At 32.4% G+C, this 21,822-nt stretch overlaps 1 long non-coding RNA gene across 1 annotated transcript; it reads right to left on the minus strand.

Annotated features, from left to right (window-relative positions):
- Positions 1-588: 588 nt before the first annotated feature.
- LOC139093740 (uncharacterized) lies at positions 589-4,903 on the minus strand. The gene is made up of 3 exons (XR_011544732.1): positions 3,340-4,903; positions 2,406-2,542; positions 589-2,331 (listed from the first exon to the last, which is right to left on the minus strand). It is a non-coding gene; the product is annotated as an uncharacterized lncRNA (long non-coding RNA).
- Between the last annotated feature and the right edge of the window lie 16,919 nt (positions 4,904-21,822).

Raw genomic sequence — 21,822 nt, forward strand, 5'->3', positions numbered from 1 at the left:
ATCGACATTGTCGTTTGAAGCCAGATTGGGTGGTATCCGGTCTAATCAAACTCATTCCGGTCTAAGGTCAATTTGTTCGTGTTTTCTACATCTTATACCTTCTGTAATAGAAGAAAGACTGGACACTGCATTATTAAATCAGGTAATTGAGGTGTAAAGACAGTTTCAGCTTCAATTGATCATGGTACTGTACCTAGGTTTCCTTTTGTTCATCGTTTGTCATTCTGGTACTTTATTAAGGTTTAAACTCTTGGTTACTGTTCTAGTGACTGGCAGCATCAATGATATAAAGCTGTAAATCAATTGTTGACGAACTTCAATCATTGCTTATGATTTTGGTAATTTTGATCTACAGCATCTAGCCAAAAAATCTACAAAAATTCCAACAACTTCCATCCAATAACCAATTTCAATAATATTCACAACAGACTCAAAGCACATGCTTATGAATAATTTAATTTCAACACATAACAAGTCCAACTAAATAGAAACATAATATTATAAATTTAAAGAGAAGCATATCTTGCATTATTATGAAATTTATTTATTGAACATTAAAGACATTAACAATAGAGCAAGTCTGTTAATTTGTTACAACACATTGTTCATGAATGAATGAGTATCATGTGCTGTTACTTTTAATTCAAGCCTCTAAAAAGGCCATTAAAGCTAGTTTGATTAAGTATCGTAAAAATGGCACATAAAGAAAATTGAAATAATGAGGAAAGAGGTCAATAGGGTCAAAAGTTAGGCATTAAAATTGATTTTTCTAGTGCCTGTTAAGTTGAGTATTCCCAAGATCCTTAGCAACAGTATGCAGCATCCAAAAAAATTCCAAAAATTCCTTCCTTAAAGATTTACGTGATTTTTTGTCATTAAACCGTCCACAGAATTTTTTGTCAGCTCATTTACCGGTCCTTAACCTTAACATTAATTTTTACATAATTTCATACAAAAGAAACAAACAAAAAAGAGAGGCAATCGGTAACGACATGAAATAATTTCTGACTGCCTATAAACTAATAAAGAAATCTCTGCGTTTCAAACAGCAATAAAGACTCTCCTTTATTCAATGCATTTTCATGTAAATCTCACTGTGAATGCATGCGAAACACGAAGACGAAAATTAAGCATGTAAATGCGGAATTTTAATCGTCGTTAGGAATTTATTTTTTCTTTCACTCGAGCAAACTAAAGCATTGAATCATTAATTATTAATGACATTGGCATGTCTACCTATGATGCCTCTGAATTTTTTCTTTCTTTGTCGTTTGCTGTTGCTGTGCTCCTTTCATTGCTCGCTTAGTTCTCATAAATGTTAACATTAAACTTGGGAATTTATTTTCCTATTTCGTGATGTGCTTTAGGAAGATTTTATATTGTAGCAAGGTGAATCAGCTTGGATTTGCTGATTTTATCAATAGTCGATGTTCTCGATATGTAAACTGTGATAAAGAAGCAATAAATAGTGTTCGAAGCCTGGCCCTAACAGGCAAACATATCATTTTTGGTGTTTGTGTGCTTTTAAAGCATACTATTTGCTTATTAGGATGGTTGACTCTGGTGTAGTGTTGGATTCGTTGAAATCCAGTCTTTCTTATCCTATATGAATTTTAGAGTCACTGTTGAAAGCGATAACTCCACTAAATCAACCGAGGATGACACTTGCAGTTGAAAATTGTGTAGTTTTATTGCATCCTTATTAATCATGACTGCATTGCAATTGCGACTAGGATTTTCTATCTCAAAATGTGCTTAATTATGAGATGAATCCAAAAATTACGTACAACTTAATCCCGGTATCGGAAACCTTAGTTGCAAAAACCTTATGAAAATGAAATCCACATTTGATTCCCATTTGGGTTTAAGCCGTTAACACATGACCTACAAAGTCAGGGTTTAAGTCTGATGTAAGTTGTCCCTTCTTCTACTAGTCATCTATCGTTTACATAAGACAAATGATACCCGAATGACACGGCATATGCCCTAGGGAACTGCTATGTTGCTGATACGTCGGCAAATTAACAAGAAAGTGCCCGTTTGACACCATGATGACTGTTTTTGGTCTATTTTATGTCAAAAAATTGAAATTTCCAGCTAATTCAATAAAATCCCCAAAATTTTCTCTCTAAAGCAGCACAACGACTAAGCCTGATTCGCCTCGATGAAAGATCCAATGATTTTCCCATCTCTCATATTAAAATGTTTACCCTCCGGCACAGAAATCACAGAACATGAGACGATAAAAAAAACAGTACGAGAATAAATCTCTTTGATGTAAAATAATTGGATGCAAATTGACTTTTTTGTTCATGGGAGAATAAGCAATTCCTTAAAGGAAACAGAAAAAAAAAATAATAAAATTTTTGAACTCATTTCACAACTTCTGCAGAAATTTTTATTACAAACGTTTTTCCAGGCATACAGAACAGAAAATAGGATTCTTCCTTTATTGCTTATATGATTGCCTTTTTTTCTATGTCGGCATTGATGGCGTACGACTGAATTGTTATTGCACTTCGTTGCTTCTGCACTTTTTATCCTAGAAAAACAAGAAATTCGTCATAAATTCATAAAAAAATACTGTAAAGTACGGAATTTATGCTGGATTTGAGAAATTTTTTTTTATGCTCGTCGCAATAAAATTGTTGCTTCTTTTACAGAAACTGTTTCCACACCCTCGACTTACTAACTTGCTGCGGACGGAAAAACTTTTTTTCAGTTGGTTGGAAAGAAACAAAAATTTTCCTCACCAATACAAGTAAAGAAAAAATCAATTGCGCGGTTGCCAAGCAACAGTAATCATGATGTCGAATGCTTGCCGTCCAATCGGATTGAAGCTAGTCATGAAACTCAAATATTTGCACTGATTTTTATGGATAAACTTAATTAAATTTTCTGATGCCATCGCTGATGATTTATGAGACTTTTTACACTGAAAATCTGGCAATTTGTGAACAGAAAAAGGCAATATTTTTTACTTGCTTGCCTTCCACGCGACATTATTGAAGTTTCTGAAGCAATAATCGTAAACATAAAAATATTTTATAACTGAATATTTCTCGTACATTTTTTTTTTTGCATGTGCTGCCCTAGCAGCTAAATTTCTTTCAGCATTTTTATGATTTTATTGAATCCAGAGAAATTTTTGTTCCTTCTTTTTTTTTTCAATAATAAAGTAATTTAATGAGCCAAGGATACATGCATGTTGTGCATCATTATTGCCCTTCTTCTTTCTTTTACAATCTTCCTTTTCTTTCTCTAAATTGCATTTTTTTTTTGTTTATCCACTTCTTGGGAAAACATTATTAGAAAATTATTCACGTTTATTGTACTTACTGTAAGTACATCTTTATTTTTAGTTTTTTTCTTGAAGGAGAGAAGTCAGGCTTCATTGGAATTATCTTATGGTTCAATGTATTGGCCAAGATCATTAAAATGCCCAGCAGTAAGTCTTTCTGTGTTTTGTTTCTTCCTTCTTCATTGCTAACATTTTTATGTTTGTTTGTTTTGTTGCCTTTTTTTTTCGTAGCAAGTTTTAGTTTTGCTTGACAGTTAATGGATATTAATTGTTGAGTTGAAGGATGAAGATGTCTTTTAGGTGGAATTAAAGGTTAATGAATCTTGATTTTCTAAGGTTGATCTATGGTATTCTAAAGGAAGTTGAATTTAAGATCGACTTTCAATTTTGAGGAGCTTACTTACTTACTTACTGGAACCATGCTTCGATTTGGAGCATGGATTTCAATAAAACGCCTTCCATCTGACTCTATTGCAGGAATTATCACAAAGTTCTGAGGATCAAACAGTTGAAATTATTAACTTTCAAGTAGGGATCGGTCAAAAACCCAGAACTGCAATTCTACAGCATATTGCGTTATTGATGCATAAGCCGGCAGAGTTTGGCTGAGCCTAACAGATCGTCCAAGGCTACAGATCTCCATTGTTTACCTACAGATCTGAAAGGATACTCGATTTCGGATTGAATTCTAATTATCAGGATTAATATTAAGACAAGAATGCTTCCTAAGTGAGCAGAAATCTTTTCTTCTCCATTATAATGGCCTTCTAATGTTCTGAATATTGTGCAAATCCTGATTGTAAAGTCAATACACTTTTTAATGGATTCTGAAGTTGAACTTTGTTAGAAACCGTACCTATGACTTAGATGCAACTCCTCTTTTGAAGCGTCCTTATCTAATCACTTCATTACTTGTTCTTTCTACTCCACTAAACCAACTTTCGCTCATAAAAATTCCCAAAAAATCTACTCAAATCTAGAAATTCTTATCAACGACATTGAAATATTATTTGATAATTTTTTATGTAAGTCACTGTGTCATTTTTCAGTCTCACTGCATTCAAATGTAAAATTAAGTCATAAATCTACGTAATTTCACTCCGTTATCTCCCAAATGTCGGTGATAAACCAACAAAAAAAATTAATGAAGCATCTACAGCAGCATGAAGACCGTCTACTTTTTATCAATCATAAAGAAGCATAAACCTTCTGATCTTTGAAATGTTGTAGGAGATTTTTTTTGAGGAATTTTTGGGAATATTTTGAGTTTTATGTACCGTGACATGTGCTAAGCGTATGATTGAGAGATTCTTGTAATGTCTGTTTGTGGATTTATCTATGATATATGGTGGAATTCTATGATTTGATAGATATTGATCTACAATCTATAATAGTGAAGGCGTTGATTAATATTTTGTGGGTTTTTCCACTTTAATAAAGCAACCCTTAATTAAGCCCTCAAATTTTGTACATCCCCTTTATATTTGTTGTAAATTTATTAAATTTATCAAAATATATAATTTTTAAAAATATTTTAGTGTCATTTATTAAAGACTACATTTCTATTTTATATTCAAATTCTATTTATTAATTGCCATGCACTTAATTATCGAAAATTATGAATGAATTTTCTAATAAAATTCTCAATCAATGAACAAGAAATTAAAGAAAATTCAAATTAAAGCTCAAAATGCCCGATTAGAGAAACGCCGGCTTGGAATCAGACTTTTAATCGCTTAAACATTACAAAGTCGGAATGAAAATGCTTTTATCAATGAAAAATCGCTGCAATCACAAAACTTCATTTCCAATTCATGTAAAAGAACCAAAAAAGCATCCGCCGATAATTGCATGTGTGGGATATATCTCAATTCAATCCCTTCAATTCGATCCACAGTGAAAAATTGATCAATAAAATTCCCCAAAAAAAAAATCAGGAATTTAATCGATAGAAAATCCATAATGAAGCCATAAGAGGCAATTTCAAGTCATTAATAGACAAAAAATTTAATTCATTTTAAAAAGAATTTCATTCATTAATTAATTGATCTTATATTAAGACCCGCGAGATACCCTCCGATGCCTATAATTTGAGATCATTTACAATCCTTTTGTATAGAAATCAAAAATTTTTAACGCCGCGCGCAGAATTGAGGAACTTAATTAATTTATTTTCTATTTCATGGCGCGCGTGATTTTCTTTTTGGCGCCTCTAATCACGAATTAGATGTAATACAATACAACAGCATGTTTATGGTTGATGCATGATGATTATGAAAATTTCATTGTAAACAAAGAAAGTTGGAATGGAAAAGAAATTTAAGTAAGGAATTGAGTATAGGTGATTTCTTGGAGACTAAAGCGCAGTCTTCTTACAACTTTTCAATTTCTTCCAATCTTCCAATTTCAGATTGTTTCAAGGGGTATGTTGTCGATCCGTGAACTAGTAATTAATGACTTGGTACCGAAGAACTCTAGTAAGGTGATTTTTAACCTGAACTCAAAGTCAAATTGGATAGATTAAGCTAAAGTTCGACTCTAGTCGATTAAATATTTATTAAAAAGTCGAATTGAAGCCATGTCTCCTAGAAGTCGGATCAACGAGTTCAAATCAGACCAACATGGTCTTCTTGAAGTTACCTTCATTTGAGTCGAGTTTAGTTGACTTGAGTATACTTTAATACCCAAGTGGAACGGTTTTTATTTGACTATTTGTCTGTCTTATTTTAAATCTAAAAGTTTTTCCAATAAAAGACAGTTTACTCTCGATAGTGCCAATTTCAAGGTCATGTTATTACTCTTTTAGTCGTCTCATTCTTGGAAAGAAGCTGTGGATAAAGAACAGTGCAGCATTTGGTATTGATAAATTAACAACGGACAGCAAGCGATTGAACCAACTTCAGATGCCAACTAAGTGAAGTCATGTATCACAGTTGATCTCTACGTCCAGCGAAATAATTAAAAATCACCGCAAATGCACAATAGACAGTCCGACATCATACACCAACCCACCAAATTATCACAAAAACTAAATCAATCGATAAAAAATATTTTAAGCATTTTTTTGTTGTTTGTGAAATTAATTCGTTCCACATTATCGCATTACCGAGGTCTATTAATTATCATCGCTCGGCATGAAGTCAATGATGATTTTTTTTTCAATCTCTCCCTCACCTAAAGCACACATTATAGCCATTGTCTTGGAGTCAATTAATGCTCTTTCTTTTAAAATTCATTATAATGTGGAAAATGGCCATCGAAACGAACAGTTTAAGGTGAAAATAGTGTTAAAGCATGAAAACCATTTTTCCCTCAAATGTTTTTGTGCATGCTTTAATTTGTGTCCTTTGGAAGAAAAATGTCGAGTCATAATGATGATATGCTGTGATGTGAGCTTGTCAAAATAGACGAAGAAGAAATGGAAGAATTGCAAAAAAAGGCACAAAAATTGTCACTTTTGAATATTCTTCTTTGGTGTCATTAAGGATTTTGTTTGTCACATGGAGAGATGGAAAAGGTCAAAAAATTAAAAAAAAATTGATGTTTACGGTACATCCAAAGATAAAAATGTGTATAAGGAATCGAAACTCAGATTAATTCGACTTAGGTCGTTAATTTTATGTCAATTTAAACTTAGTTGACTGACTTAATTTATCTACATTCAAATTCCTGCAAATTTCACTATATTTAATAACTTAATCAATATTGACAGCAAGTATTCATGAAATCTTACTTCTCATTGCACTTAGAACTGGAAATAACACTCTAAAAACTCAAAAAATCCCTAAAAAATTCCAAAATTCATCACAAATCAAGAAGGTAAGCAAGAAAGATAAAACAAAAAGGAATCCAGTAAGTCGTGTGTCTTAAAACTTCTCGTCCTTGACTTTAACGTTCCTGTTCATAAGTAAGCAGCATTCCTCAGTATTTCCCATACATTCTAACAATTCTTTCAACAAAAAAACTGAACATTTGAATCATAAATCGATTTATGATCTTCAGAACCTTATTACTTTCTAGTAGGAGTCCAAAAATGAAGAAGTAAATGAACAGTTAGAGACAATGAATATAGCAAGGACATATCGATAATATAAGGTATTTTAAACAAGAATTTTGTTCCTATACGACCATCACGCTTAATAAACATCATTGGATCTATATTTGTACTGAACACACAAAGGTCATTCCTGTGATTTTAATTAATTGCACCTCATTATCTTCAATCGACATGCTTTGACACTCAAATTTGTTAATTCCTGTGTTTGTTTCGCACATAATTTACGATTTCCCTTTTTTTGTTTTGTCTTTTCCTCTCAATGAAATTTGTAGCATTGATGGAGGAGGATTGAGATGAGAAGAATTGAGAACATAAAGTGTGTGCGTGATGCAAAATCAATTCAGCAATGTCAATAATTGAGATTGAGTTGGGAATAAATTTGAGGGAATTAATGAGATTGACGCATTTGCTATTTCTAGTTCTTTTTCTGAATTGTCGAGTTTTGTATCATTTAACGGCCATATTCACATGGAACTCGACATCACCGACATGACTGACATAGCTAGGATGCAATCAAGGTAACATATGGCTGTGCTCACTGTCTGCTAGGGTTCACAGTGAACGACATTAGTTTTAGAAGCCTAACAGTGCTTTAAACATTAGAAGAGCTGTGTTATAAGCTGTAAAGGCTAAAAAGAAGTCATAAGCTCTATTATTAGCTGTCATTAAGATTCAAAACATTCAAAACATCTCAAATAACTCTCGACATTCCGACAAAATACGCAAACCAATACAATTCTCCCTAACAATCCAATAACCAAACTGCTCCCTACTTCCAGTCCAACAACAAATGAAGAAATTCATTTCAATGTTATTTGTCAATTAATTAAGAAACATCACACAACAATGGAACATTGAACACAATAAACATAAAAACGAGAACAGATTGAGACATAAAATTCCGAGAACTCTATCATACCCTCATACTGTACGAAGGGTTTTTTTGAGATAAATAAAACTAAATTCAATGACTCAACACTGATCACGCATACAAGCAGGGCATATGACCTACAGCAGTGTCCATTTCTTTCCTTTTGTTATCAAGGTCCCCCCCTTCTATCGTCTACAATATATATTGTATATGAAGATAGTCAGTTAACAACATAAAGAAGCCATAAAAAGTTGTTTATACAAAAAAAAAAAAAAATGCAATTTAAAAAGGACAAACAGAACAATGAATATCCCTGAAATTCATGCTGATGCTGTCACATTATGTTTGGCAATATTTTACGATCTTCATCATTACGACGATTCCTTGCTGTGAAGATTACTGGATTTTTTTTTATTTTCCTTCCTTTCTTGAAGATGCTCTGCAAGTCGGGGTGTCTTCTTACGTCTTCTTCTCTTTTTTATATTCATATGAGATTATTTGTGTGTTTTGTGTTTTGTTGTCTAATCATATTATGCTGTTTTGAGAGAGGTTTGACTTAAGTTTTTTTTGGTTTTTGGAGGATTTAGTTTTGGGAGAAAGTTTGAGGAATTAAATATTTTAAGTCAATTTCTAAGAAAGGATAAGTAAAAGGCTTGTAGAATTTACAAATCTGAAACTTGTTGTAGCATCGACTGCATCGTGGTTTAGATGTAGCTATGAATTGAGCCTGACGGCCAAATGTTGAGAATTATCGGTTGATCAGGCTTCATTTGTACTGAAACAGGCATTTTAAGAAAACAGAGCAGTGCTCTTAGGAAAATCTACTTGGCAATCAGTCAGACTAACTCATATTGTCTCCAGGAATTAGCGTCTTAGGACAAGCATTGTCTCAGACGTCACGAAAGACAGCAAATAACGATCAACAGTCAATTTCCAAGTATGTTTCAATTAGACATACTTATTTGGAAGCCTATTCATTTATTATATCCAAAAATAGCAAAATTTCCTAAATCCACAACAAAAATCATCTCTTTCCTCATTCCTCTATACGCAAACTTCCAAAAACTGTCAATATCCATCATCACACCCTAGAATCAAATCGATCCGTAATTGATACATCCAATTCTCTTCCACAAAGATCAACCTAATTGACACATCAATTCTCTGTTGATCTCAATTCATGCAATGCCATATAAACCCCAATCAAAAGTATTCCTTATTCTATACTCTATTATTAAGGAAGAAAAGAAGTATTTAACAGAGCCATATGTACTTGATTCCCAAAAAAAAGGAACCAAAATAATCTTCATAAAAAAGACAGAATTCCTAATAAGTAGAAACATATGTTCGATGATCACAAGAAGAAGTAAAAAAGGGGGAAGAGAGATCCGATTCCATTGCATCATTATTATAATCATCTTAATCATAAAAATATATAAAAGAGCAGCGACAACAAGCAGCAACAGAACTTTTAATCTTTATTGCATCTTTTACTAATTGTGTGAAAAAGATTTCATTGAGTCGCTAAGTAAAGAAGCTGTTCTGGCGTTTAAGACTTAAAAAAAGTTTCACACGCCATCAATGCCGAAAGGATTTCTGACTCAATTAAGTGGCACAATTGGTAGTTTTGTTTCATCATCAATCGCCTCAAATTACGCGATGTTGAGGCTGTGTTTTATTTATTTCTTAGTGATGAGATTGATGCAATGATTGTAATGGATCTTTAAGTCCATGCAATATCTAAATAAGACATAAATCCACTTAAGAATGTCAAAAAAAAGTTTTCTTCTTTTTTTTTTTTTGAATCTCAAGCCGCGACGGCATCGATCTGACAAACAAGAGAAGAAATGAAACTGATTTGGGGCTTTTATAAATCAAATTTGTTAATTGTGTGCCGGTTTATAAAGAGGAAAGAGATGTAGATGAGTCGCGGGAGAGTAATTGAGTTGATTTTGGGTATTAAGAGCATTTTTGAGTTTATGCGAGCTTGTTTGATGTCTAAAAGCAGTTGTGGCTAGTTTTGTTGGAGTCGTGGGGCATTTTGGGTTTGGAACTATTGTTTGTGCCACTCCAGAGCTTGTAGAGAACGTCTGGAACTAGATTTCAGGTCGGGATACTAAATCGGAGTTTATAGACCAACTCAACCCCAAGACAAAGTGCTCAACTCATCCAAACAGTCAAAAACCTTAAAAAATCCAACAAAAATCCTCTCAAATCACAGCTCGAGTGTCTCAAAAAGAAGTCTTTGACCTCAATCATCTCAAATTATGTCGCGCTAAAATTTCTCATCTCCAATAGATCCATTCAATTTTTACAATTGCCAATAATTTACATTTGACAACATCATCACGATATCTCTTTCTTCAAATCTTGTGTGACTTGATACAATACCCAATTGTGTGTCTCACTCTCTTCAAAATTGAATGAATGATTTTCATCTTAAGTGCCAAGATGAGCTATTTAAATAAATAATAATAATTTTTTTTGTTGTGTCTATTAATAATGTTAAGATATCTTTTTCAATTCAATCTCTTCAATTCTCTGTGAGATGTGAATGATGACATTTTTATGTAAATTACATTACGTGATATGGTTGTGCTAAACAATTGACTTATGGTATAATTTGCTATTTTAACATTTTGCTTAGAGATGCTTGTGGGATTTGGAGATTATATTCTAAGATATTAGAAGTAATTTTCTCGCAAATTATGAGCCATAGCTTGTAGTTTGTTTATTCCGACGTTATCTGGGATCCACTAGGGAATAGGTCTTAGGATCCTGGTGCTCCAAAAGCAACATGACATAGAACGATAATGGAATAGGAACAGAAATTTCAGTTAGATGCCTAAAATGAGAATTTGCACAAGTTTTGTGATTCAGACAGCAATAGATTCAAATGAAAGGCTTTTTGTAGCAACCTAGGCTATGGCTATGGATATTGGAGTATGGTTCCAGTAAGTAAGAAAGTAATACTATAAAAATGGAAAGTTGATGGAAATAGGTTTAATTGGGAGGGTTAGGTTTGATTTTAAGCCTTAGTAAACACTAGTTGTTAGCCTTGAGACATAAATATAACAAGCAGCTATTAAGGATTGTTGAGATAGAGTCGAAATTTCTTGAGATTGATTAAATTAGGTTCCTTCTCAATCTTAATTCCGTTTCTTTGGATACAACTTAGTAGTTTTAGATCTGAACATCCAAAAAATTAAATCATAATGATACCGAATCAGAACACAAATGCATAGAATGTTTATAAGATTCGAACTTATTCGTTATAGCTTATTTGCCCTTTTTGCCATTAATTTCATTTTACAATCTTAATCACAAATGGCAACCATACACATATTAATTACACCATGTACTATACCTATTCATGACTAACTATATTGTTTAACCTCAGTCAGTCAGTAACACAAATCCTTCATTTCCACACATAAATTCACTATCTCACAACTTTATTAGCATAATTATCAATTATTCATTCAACAGAAAAAAAAATCCCTTCTTTTTTTTCCGATCTTGTCTTATCGACACACCTATTAAGTGTATGAGTAAGTGAAAAAAACAGCAAAGAATTTTGCAATGAAAGAATTATTGTTCCTTTATCAGTGATTATTCAAGGTGTGTTTATTGATTCTTTTCACATTCAACTCTTCTTCATTTCCCTTCCTTTGTTATTATTGCCATAGAGCTTATTTTTTAAATTTATTTGTTTAAAAATTTAATTATATGCCATTAGATACCTCATTCGTTCATTCATTCATTCATTGTTTGCATTCTTTCCATATTTATTAGTTTTATTTTATTTTACTTTATTTATACAAAATAAGCACAAACGCTTTTATGGAATTTTCTTTTACATGCAGTGCTGATGAACGTCAATATGAAAATTATTATAATGATGATGTTGATGATTGCTGGTGGATGAAGGGGGTGCTATTGGGATTTTTGATAATTCTTGTAGTTTTGAGTTATATCTGAAGGATATGATGGAGTTGATGCATTGAAATCCATCAAAAGCACCAGTTCTCCATTCAAACAAATTGTATTAAAAATTTGTAAATTCCTTAAATTGCAAGCAACACAATGTAGTCGCTAAGGCCCTGCAATGTCTTTGTGTCGGCTGCAAGACGTGAGAATCTGCTGACAGCAACTTAATGAGCCTCAACGAAGTAAAGCGTCACTTATGCTGGGCATCAACCAAGCTGAGCGTCACTAAAATCTGAACATTAACAAAACTGAGCGTAAATAAAGCTGAACAGCAACCTAGCTGAGCATCAACCAAGCTGATCGTCACTAAACTTGAGTCTCAATAAAGTTGATCGTCTCTAAAGTTGAGCATCAACACAGCTAAGCATCATAAAAGCTGAACATCAACCGAGCTGAGCATTCCTAAAGTTGAGCATCAACCAATCTATCAATTAAGCTGAGCATCACTATAGCTGAGCGTCAATCTAACTGAGCGTTACTGTATCTTGCTGTTCAGTAACATGTGCATTCACATGAGTTCCCCACCTTCTCTAATTACATCAATACTTCATGCCACAAAACAGACTTTACGAAAAAAAAAAAAAATTCCATACAATGCAAGCAACTTTTTAAGTAAAAGGGAGGCAATATGCAATGTAACTATATAATTTGCAATACAATAAAAAATATGAATTCTTTGCTGCTCTTACGAAACTGATCATTTTATGCAAATTATGACTCAAAAACAATTGCATTATTTTCATCTCTACGATGCTATGTCAATGTCTCATGCAACAGACGACGATGAAAAATTACTAAACACGTTCCTTAGAAATGATTCACGGGCGGGTTTCGATGTTTTCTTATTAGTTAGATACGCTTCACGATTCATTTAAATTTGACACTGAAAATATTCTTTTTTAATCATTTCACGAGAATCTCTGCTGGCGCTGCCTTAAAAATAACTTCTTTATTCATTCATAGATAATGTGGAGAAATTTATGTTGTAACTCTTTGACCTTTTTAGGTGATGGATGCTGATCCCGAGCAACATAAGGGACCTGAGCGGCGCAATTCGGCAAGTGGCATTTTTGGCTGTAATATTTGATTCAAATCAGCTTTTATGGGAGTATTGGGCAACCTGTGTGTCGCGACAAATTCAGGCCATGCCAATAAGGTGTGTCGCAACAAATAGAAGGCTGTCCATCACTGTCTTAGGGTATTGTCTGTGTAGCTTCTCGTTTTATCGTTAATAAGGCAATATAGCGGTACCTTGGGGGTGTCCTAGTGCTGTTCCACGTTGTACTGTTCAGGTAAAGTTGCTAAGATGGAGCCATCTCACTTCATTGACGGCCATAAGCAGAATTCATCGTTCCGTGCTGTTTGGATGATACTTTTGATAGATTTACTGTCCCAAAATTTGCCATTTTATCTCAAAATTGTCAAATTTTCCACTTGACTTTTTGTTTACTACCCAAATAATGTGTTGCGATAACAACACTAAGATCTGTTTTTAAATAATTTCCATAAATGAAATGATGTGGCACGACTAAGAACGAGGGTCATGAGAAAAATCTGAATCTTATCTATTCCATTACTAACTGCTGTATTTTCTTTAGTGGTAAAAATGTTATACTTACCGTACAAGCATGTTTGTTGATGTCCACAAAATATTTATGACACATTTTACTCAGAATTTGTAGAAATTTTTCATAATTAGAGTCAATAGAGTCGTTCTCAGGACCCATTTCGAGCTATGAGTGTGAAATTATCATTGGCAAGTGTAAGAGGACACCTTCATGCTTTCTTTTTGGACATTTCTAAGAGGAATTTTTTGTGTCTTTACACACATGGCGATTAATCAGTGGTAAAGAAACTTCAAGTCTGTGCATGAAGAACCTTTAAAAAAGTCATTTTAATTTGTAAACATTTGATTAATATGGTAACAAACATTATCGAATAGGAGGAGTTGAGTTACAAGTTGTTATGATATTTTTATAGAATTTATTTTAAATACGGTTTATTAAGAAAATTAAGGCTTTGTCGGGAGGTTCCGTGGATTAAAAATTCGGAGAAATTTGAAAATCTTCAAAGAGTTTTTTGAGTTTGGTTTGGAGTTGATTAGTGGAATTTATGTTGTATTACATGTGCTTCTTAATTTTTGATGTCGGGGTCAGATGTAGTATGATGAATTGCTGTATACTGTGTAATCCTAGAACTTACTTACTTCGTTGATCGTAAGGATCAATTTTGATCCATGGTTTGACTCAGATGACGCTTGAAACTGCCTAAATTGCTAATTTTCAGGAGCCAGCAGCAGAAGGAAGTTTTAATGCTGTTAAAGCCTCTCTCAAAAGACACCTGAAGCTGGCTCCCAATTGCTAATATGGGTAAAAGTTGACCCCTAAACCTCAATCTTACCTAAATGCGCATTTTCTTGCCAATACCCAATATCAAAGCAACACTGTCTCTATGAACTGCTTGTAGCTCTACAAACCCCTAGAATTATTATAGAATATATTCTAAGTGCCACTTCACCCCTACCATCCTAAAATCATTTCCTTCACAATTTTTCTATATAATTAGATCCAAATTACCATAATTTCCTTTGATTTACTTCTTCAACTCCTCGAATATAAAAGTCATTTACCTCATTATATCAGCTTCAACGCGATTATCAAATTCCAATTTTATTCACCGTTTGACAGCAATTTTTTCAAACAAAAAAGGCAATAAAATGTTTCTTATCAAAAAATTAAAATCTTCAAACTTAATTTCCTCAACTCTTTTTAATACTGAAAGTGAAATTGATATATATGCAAATATCCATCCCTTCCAAAAACATTCAAAAGGCCACACAATATGTCTACATACCAATAAAACATACACCATTGAGTTCTTATTTATGTCTTTGTTCTAAATAATCATACCGTTATAGTTACAGCCTGAAAGGGATATGCAAAAGGGTTTCTGAACGGCAATTAAGATGTCATTAAATTTTATGATATACACACACATACAATCAAACATTTTAGGTACAATTTTAATATTTTTCTGAAAGGAATAAATAAAGGATTAAGTGACCGTAAGAAGCGGTACAATTTGTCCAGCATTAAAACTTTTTATTGCTTGTTTGTTATTTTTAACAAATTTTAAAAATTCTTCTAAATTGTTTTCAATTGCAATAATTATAAAACCTTTTATTTTTTTCAGCATGTCAAGCACCACAGGAGGCGACAAAATGGTACGATAAAAATCAGCAATTCTGTTTCTAATTTTATTCTCAATTCTCAAAACAAACGCAAATCTTTTTTGAAACATGTGTGAAATTTGATACAGAACGAGTCAGCTTCTGGATTACATAAAAAAAATATCAATTTAAATAAGCAGAAGTTGCGAGATTGGTGCACAAATGATAAATTCTGTCTAAGTTATTAAAAATTTTATAAATTTCTATTTTTGCATGCAAATTTTTTTGTGTTATCAATTAATAGAAGTCGAGACTTGCTGGCTATGAATGAGTTTTGCGTCATAGAGGAGTATTTGTTATAATTTATGAGCTTAGATACAATTTTACTACTAAGTTGAAGTCTGGATTAATGAAATTTACTTGGTATTAGAAATTGACAGGAGAAAATCAGTGATAAAGCCAGTTACAGGTTCCATTCTAAGGAGCCTAATCGGATTTAAATGATTTTTAGCTTCTTCTTGTCAAACCAATTCGGATTTTGTATTCGCGACCCACTAATTGTGGCTAGGTATACCCTGGGTAAGGTAGGGTGTAGCCACACCACTACTACTGTGTAATGACGCACTTTAGAATTGGAAAGTACGGTAAGCTATGGTAAAGTCTGTGTTCAGCAATTACATATTAGGACATCCAAGTCTTTGAATCTGATCCATAATTTACCTTATTAAAAGCCATAAAAAGCAATTTAAGTCCATTATTATCCCTAGAATCCCCAAAATTCTCACAATAATTTCAACCTATTTACAATTATCAATTTCGCTTCAATTATAATTTATAAAGTTCACTTTAATGATTCATCCATCAACAAAATACGCATCAAATATCAAGTCACGTTCATCAGAGACCTTCGACAAGCAATACACCCATTTATTTTTATTTTTTTTCAAATGTTTTTAACAGAAGCAATAATTATAACGCCCTAAAAATACTGAGTAAAAAGAGTTGAACGGGTCGAGTGAGAAAAATGAAAATTTTCTTGCCTTTCTTTTCTCCTTTTTTCGTCTACCTTTTCGTACCCCATCCATAAACTAATTAAGAACAAAAAGGATTAAATAGGATTATCTTTAGAAATGTTGTAAATATTTACAGAAAATACAAACTATGGAATTATGGATGCATTGAAACCTATAATTTTTATGTCTTGTTCTTCTTTCTCCTTTTTTATTTGGTGACAATCTCAGCAAAAAAATGGGCAAGACTTTATACTTTTTTGCAAAATAATAAGAAAGAGTTTTATGGAACCTTGAAAAGGATTAAGGCATCAATCTTATGGTTGTGTCCTTGGTTAGAATATTTTGTAAATAAATGAAAAATGATAATTGAAAGAAATGGAAAGTTTCAAGGTTTTTGCTGAAAGAGTTGAGACTTTTTATTGAGTTGCGAATATATGTTGAGATTTTTGGGTTTAATGTTGAGTTCATGTCTTGAAGAAAGTGGGAATTCTAGAAAAGTCGTTAAGTCGTTCGACAATTCTTCTGAAAACTTCAAACTTTTATATTAAAATCAATTTTTAATTCCAAAGCTCGAAGTCAACTACAATTTTGTATAAGAATATGGCAAAAAATCACGTCAAAATGAGTTCCTTGAAGCTGATTAATAAATTTAGTCAGATCATGGTTTTGAAATAGGCTTTTTAATCTTTCATTGCTAATGTTAAAGGCAGTGGATCATCTAACAGATATACCAGTACCGGTCATTAAAACGGTTTTTACAACCATAATTGAAGACAACAAAGAGGCGTTATAACCAGTTAAAGGCATATTAAAGTCCAGTTGACTATTTCTTGTAACGTATTTCCGACCACTCGGACTAGTATTTAGTATAAGCGAAACATTAATATTTGCTGTATTTTTCAATAAATTTTTGAATTTTTGCATTTTTTATGGATTTTTGTAAGATTTTTTTAAAGTTTACTTCAATCTTTGCATGCGCAGCTATTTAATCCATTCGTCAAATTTGAATTTTAATCGAAGTCACCCGTAATCTATCCTATCAGGCAAAGACCATGGTCTCAAAAGCAAATGAAGCATAGTGCACCGCTCATAAGCATGCCTATAGCTCCTTGAGCTCATATACTTTGCTTGTTAGAAGTAGTTGTCAGAGAAACGTAAGCTTCCTGGCGACTACATTGATCTACTGAGTTTAATCACTCCAAAACACACTTTAAATAGCGTTTTTGTAAACATTTTTATATGGAATTAAAAATGAATAATCTAATTAATAATTAAATATCAAGTTCGAATCTCAAAACTTTATGAAATATTATCAAAGTTGTCAAAGTTATCAAAAGAAGAATAAAAGTCTTTTTTGCCAAAAAAAAATAATTTTTTATTTCAATCCTCCTAGAACCTTTCAAAACTACTGTTCAATTAAACTTTATTACTCAAGTGACGTACGCCCTTTGAATTTTTTTTTGTTAAATTTTTTTACGATTTCTTACTACTCATTTTGTTATAAAAAATTATTGCAGTTTTTTTAACAGAGAAAAAAAAATGTCATCAGAATTTGTTCCTCATTGTTTTAACATTGTGTGACAAAAAGAAACAAAAAAAATAAAGAAAAGACATCGACATTGTCATTTATTTTCATTGCCTTTCTTGTAAACAAGAATTTTCCCTGCAATAACTTCTTCTCAAATGACATAAAACGAGTCACATAAAAATAGGAAGAGAAAGGCAAAGGCACAAAAAAAAAATGTCAACATTATTTTTATTTTCATGTTTGTAAAAGCAAAAATGAGACATAAAGTGTCAATAGGTTTTGGTTCCTCAAGTCACACACACACACACACACAAGATATATGCAAACAATGATAAAAATTTTCCTGCAAAATATTGGCAGTCGTAAAAGAATTGCAATATAAAAAAATTTTGTTATTTTTATGACGAGTTGACTAGTAAGGTATTTGGCCTACCTTTGCCTGCCTTGATGTGCCTCTCCCTTTAATTATTTACCTCTCTTGTTTTTGTTTGACAATTTTTTTTTTTTTATTTTTGTTTTTTCGCTTTTGTTGAATAAATAATGAAAAATGTTTCTATGTTTACAGAAGATCCACCACCACGTGATTTGACTTAAAAATCACCGATTGACACCTTCCTTACAGGAAATATCGAGAAATAAATAAACAGAAACATGTGAGATGTCTTTGCAAATAGGAATAAATTATTTATGCAAAATAAAAGTTTTCTTTCAATTATTTAAGGAAATCTTCAGATGGATATGAAAATAGAAACTTTGGGGAGTAAACATCGCATCTGTTTAAATAAGTCGAAAAAAGGATGTATGAATTATTATTGTAGAAGTTAAAATGATTTTTTGATGTCTATTGGACTTATATTGTTTTTTATGCAAAGATCCAGAATATGACACAAAACCCTAGAAAATTAAAGAATTTTGTCTAAAAGAGGCAGGGTTCGAACCCAAAACCCTCATTTATTGTATATGCACCTTCAAGGATCCACAGAAAAATATGATAAAATGTAGATTTTGCAACAATAAATCAGACGTCAAATTGTTGAATGCTGAATTATATTGATTGAGAATACTCATGAATACGCTCATTAAGGTGAGTTAATGTGTGCTAGTGTCAATATTATTTAATCATTAGAGGCATAAATAGCTTATGTATCAAAAGTCGAGTCAAAATAACTATATTCTTTTGCCAAATGGTATTTATTAATTTAATTAGAAAAGTTTGTCTTAAATATAAGAGAACGAAAGTTCAAGGTTCAAATCCTTTCATCTTCAATTAAATTTTGAGTTTTTCCAGTAAATTTTATGAGTTTTTAATTTTTTTTTTTATTTTTTGAATCACAAATTCGATTAAAAAACTAAATTTTTTTGCATTTTCTCAAACTAAACTAATTCCAAGTCATCCAAACTTCAACAAATTTCTAAATACTTGTCCTTAAAACAATTCCAAAAAGTCAGCAAACAACTCAATCTCCTTCCTTTAATGACTTTTACGTACGTTCATAAGTCAGTCACGAGTAAGTAAAAGACATTGAAAATATTTTGAAAAATATTTTTATGAATTTATGAATTTATTATTTCTTGTGCATTTATGTCCATTTCTACTTCTTCTTATTCTTCTGATCGTCAGCTATTGTGGCCTATTGTTCAAACATTTATTAGATATAATAGTTTCTAGCGAAATTTAATGTGCGTGCCTTGCTCTATAAATCATCACATCGCAAGTCCTTTTTTTTTGAGGATAAAAAGGCATTGGCAAGTTCTGTCAGAATTTAAAAATTGTAGGCCGTCCTTTTGGTGTTTTATTTCAAAGTGAATTTTTTGGTAAAATTCCCTCAATTTTCAGGTTGATATCAACGATCTATCGCACACACAGAGTGGTGCATTTACGATCCTTATCATGGCTTATTTTTTTTTTGCTCACCTTTTTCATTCTTTTGAAATCAATTTTTGGGTCGGCATCTGTCAAAGGGAATTTCTGCTCTTTTTTTGAGGTTTTACAATAAAATAAATTTTATTACACATAAAGAAAATGTGCGTAGAAATATTAAGAAATTGAATTACGCCATCCTTCCCAGAACATGGCATTTACGATAGAATTTTTTGCTCCATATAGCGGCATATGTCGTATTGAATGGCCAATAAATTGGTTACATTGTTAATTGATTAGTTGTTTTTAACAATTTTTCCCCACTTTTTTTGACTCTAAATTGAATCATCAAGTCATGAAGCTTCACTAAAAAAATTATATTATTAAGGAACCATCAATAGCACCGAATATTATCAGGTGAGGAATATCAAAAAGCAGGCATTTCGATGAGCATAAGTTGATAACAATTAACTGATAATCATATTAATGTTAATTATTGCTTGTAATGCCGGTTCTTTCATTGTTGTCAAACACACACCTTGATTGTTGGGTATGGTACTTGAGGTTGGTGGATATGGCGCATTTTTGATGAGATATAACTTGTTGAGACTGTTTAGATCAATTTTGACAAATGACTTCCCTTAGATGACGCCTAGAACTATCTTAATCTACTAATTTGACCAAAAACTGTGAATTTTGTATCTCTGGATAAGGTTAATTCGCTAAGATGCCGTTCACGGTGTCTCGCTAAGAGGACAGAGGGTATGAACCTGATTTGAACCTAGTCCTAGTATCTACTTCCATACACACCAAGATAACAACAAGGATTTCCCTAATTCTCGGTTATGACACATTTTCGAGACGATACCAAGGCTGGGACCAAGAACAGAGACCACACTCTACATGGAAATGCTTGAGAGTTTAGGTCCCGACTAAACTCAAAACCAAGAATCCATCCTTGATAAAATCCTTAATACAAACCCCACCAATTTCAAATACATGAGACAGTCAGTCAAAATTGTACCAATTCCTCCCTTTTCCCATCTCAACACAGCACCAACAAACTTATTGTTATTGTCACAATTACAAAGCAATCCAGAGGATTTCAACACGAACTGTAATAATTGACGATGAAAAACAAAATATTAATTGTTGGCTAAAGAATGGCCAATACTGTAATAATTGAAGTTTTATTGGAAGTTATGATACCGAGGGAATAATAAGTTTATATTTTTCAAATAAGGAACTTGGTGTTGTTATGTCTTTTTCGTAAATATCTTTTAATGGATATAGAGTTGAGTTTATAAGTTAAATTGTGGTATGGTGTAAGAAAAATGGGTAAATAATTGGAATGAGTCAATGAATTTTGAGGTAAGAAAAATTGTAGTTGCTTTAGATTGGGAAGGTTTAGTTAAATAATTGTAGACAAAGTGGCTGAAAGAATTGCTGCAAAGTATTTGCAACTGATGTGAACATTTGAATGACATGGTTCATTCAAATTACCTTACTCAATTGACAACTGAGGCGAAAGAGGGCGATTAAGGGATGTCAATTGGGTAATTTAGGAGTGCAAAACCCAATTTCTGATCCAAATTTGATTCGTCTATAGATTTTGGTTAATGGCATTGGAATTTATGGACATAGATAAGAATCCGATGACTAAGATGATCCAAAATCCGGTACAAGAGTGAAGGAACTCTGGAATTGTTCCGTAAACAAGCTAAATTTGGCAACAGGTTGATAGAACTTTAGCATAGTTCTGGATTTAAGTTTAATCCAACGCCAGGCTGATGGAACACTAGCTTAGCACCGGATTTAAGCCGAATTGGAAACCAGACTGATGGAACTATAGAACAGTATCAGATATAAACCGAATCCGGCACCCAGTCAGAGTCACGCTATTCTAATGCTGGATTTTGGATCAATTACCCAACTTGCGTTAGTCAGGTGAGTTACCACAAAGTCTACATCCTTATCACAAACCGTTTACAACCAACAAGTATATTTCATCACGTTCATCAAAATATTTTCG

The sequence above is a fragment of the Chironomus tepperi genome, unplaced genomic scaffold (genome assembly GCF_022539635.2).
Source record: "Chironomus tepperi strain 1889 unplaced genomic scaffold, CSIRO-AGI_Ctep_v1 contig_337, whole genome shotgun sequence".
Taxonomy (NCBI): domain Eukaryota; kingdom Metazoa; phylum Arthropoda; class Insecta; order Diptera; family Chironomidae; genus Chironomus; species Chironomus tepperi.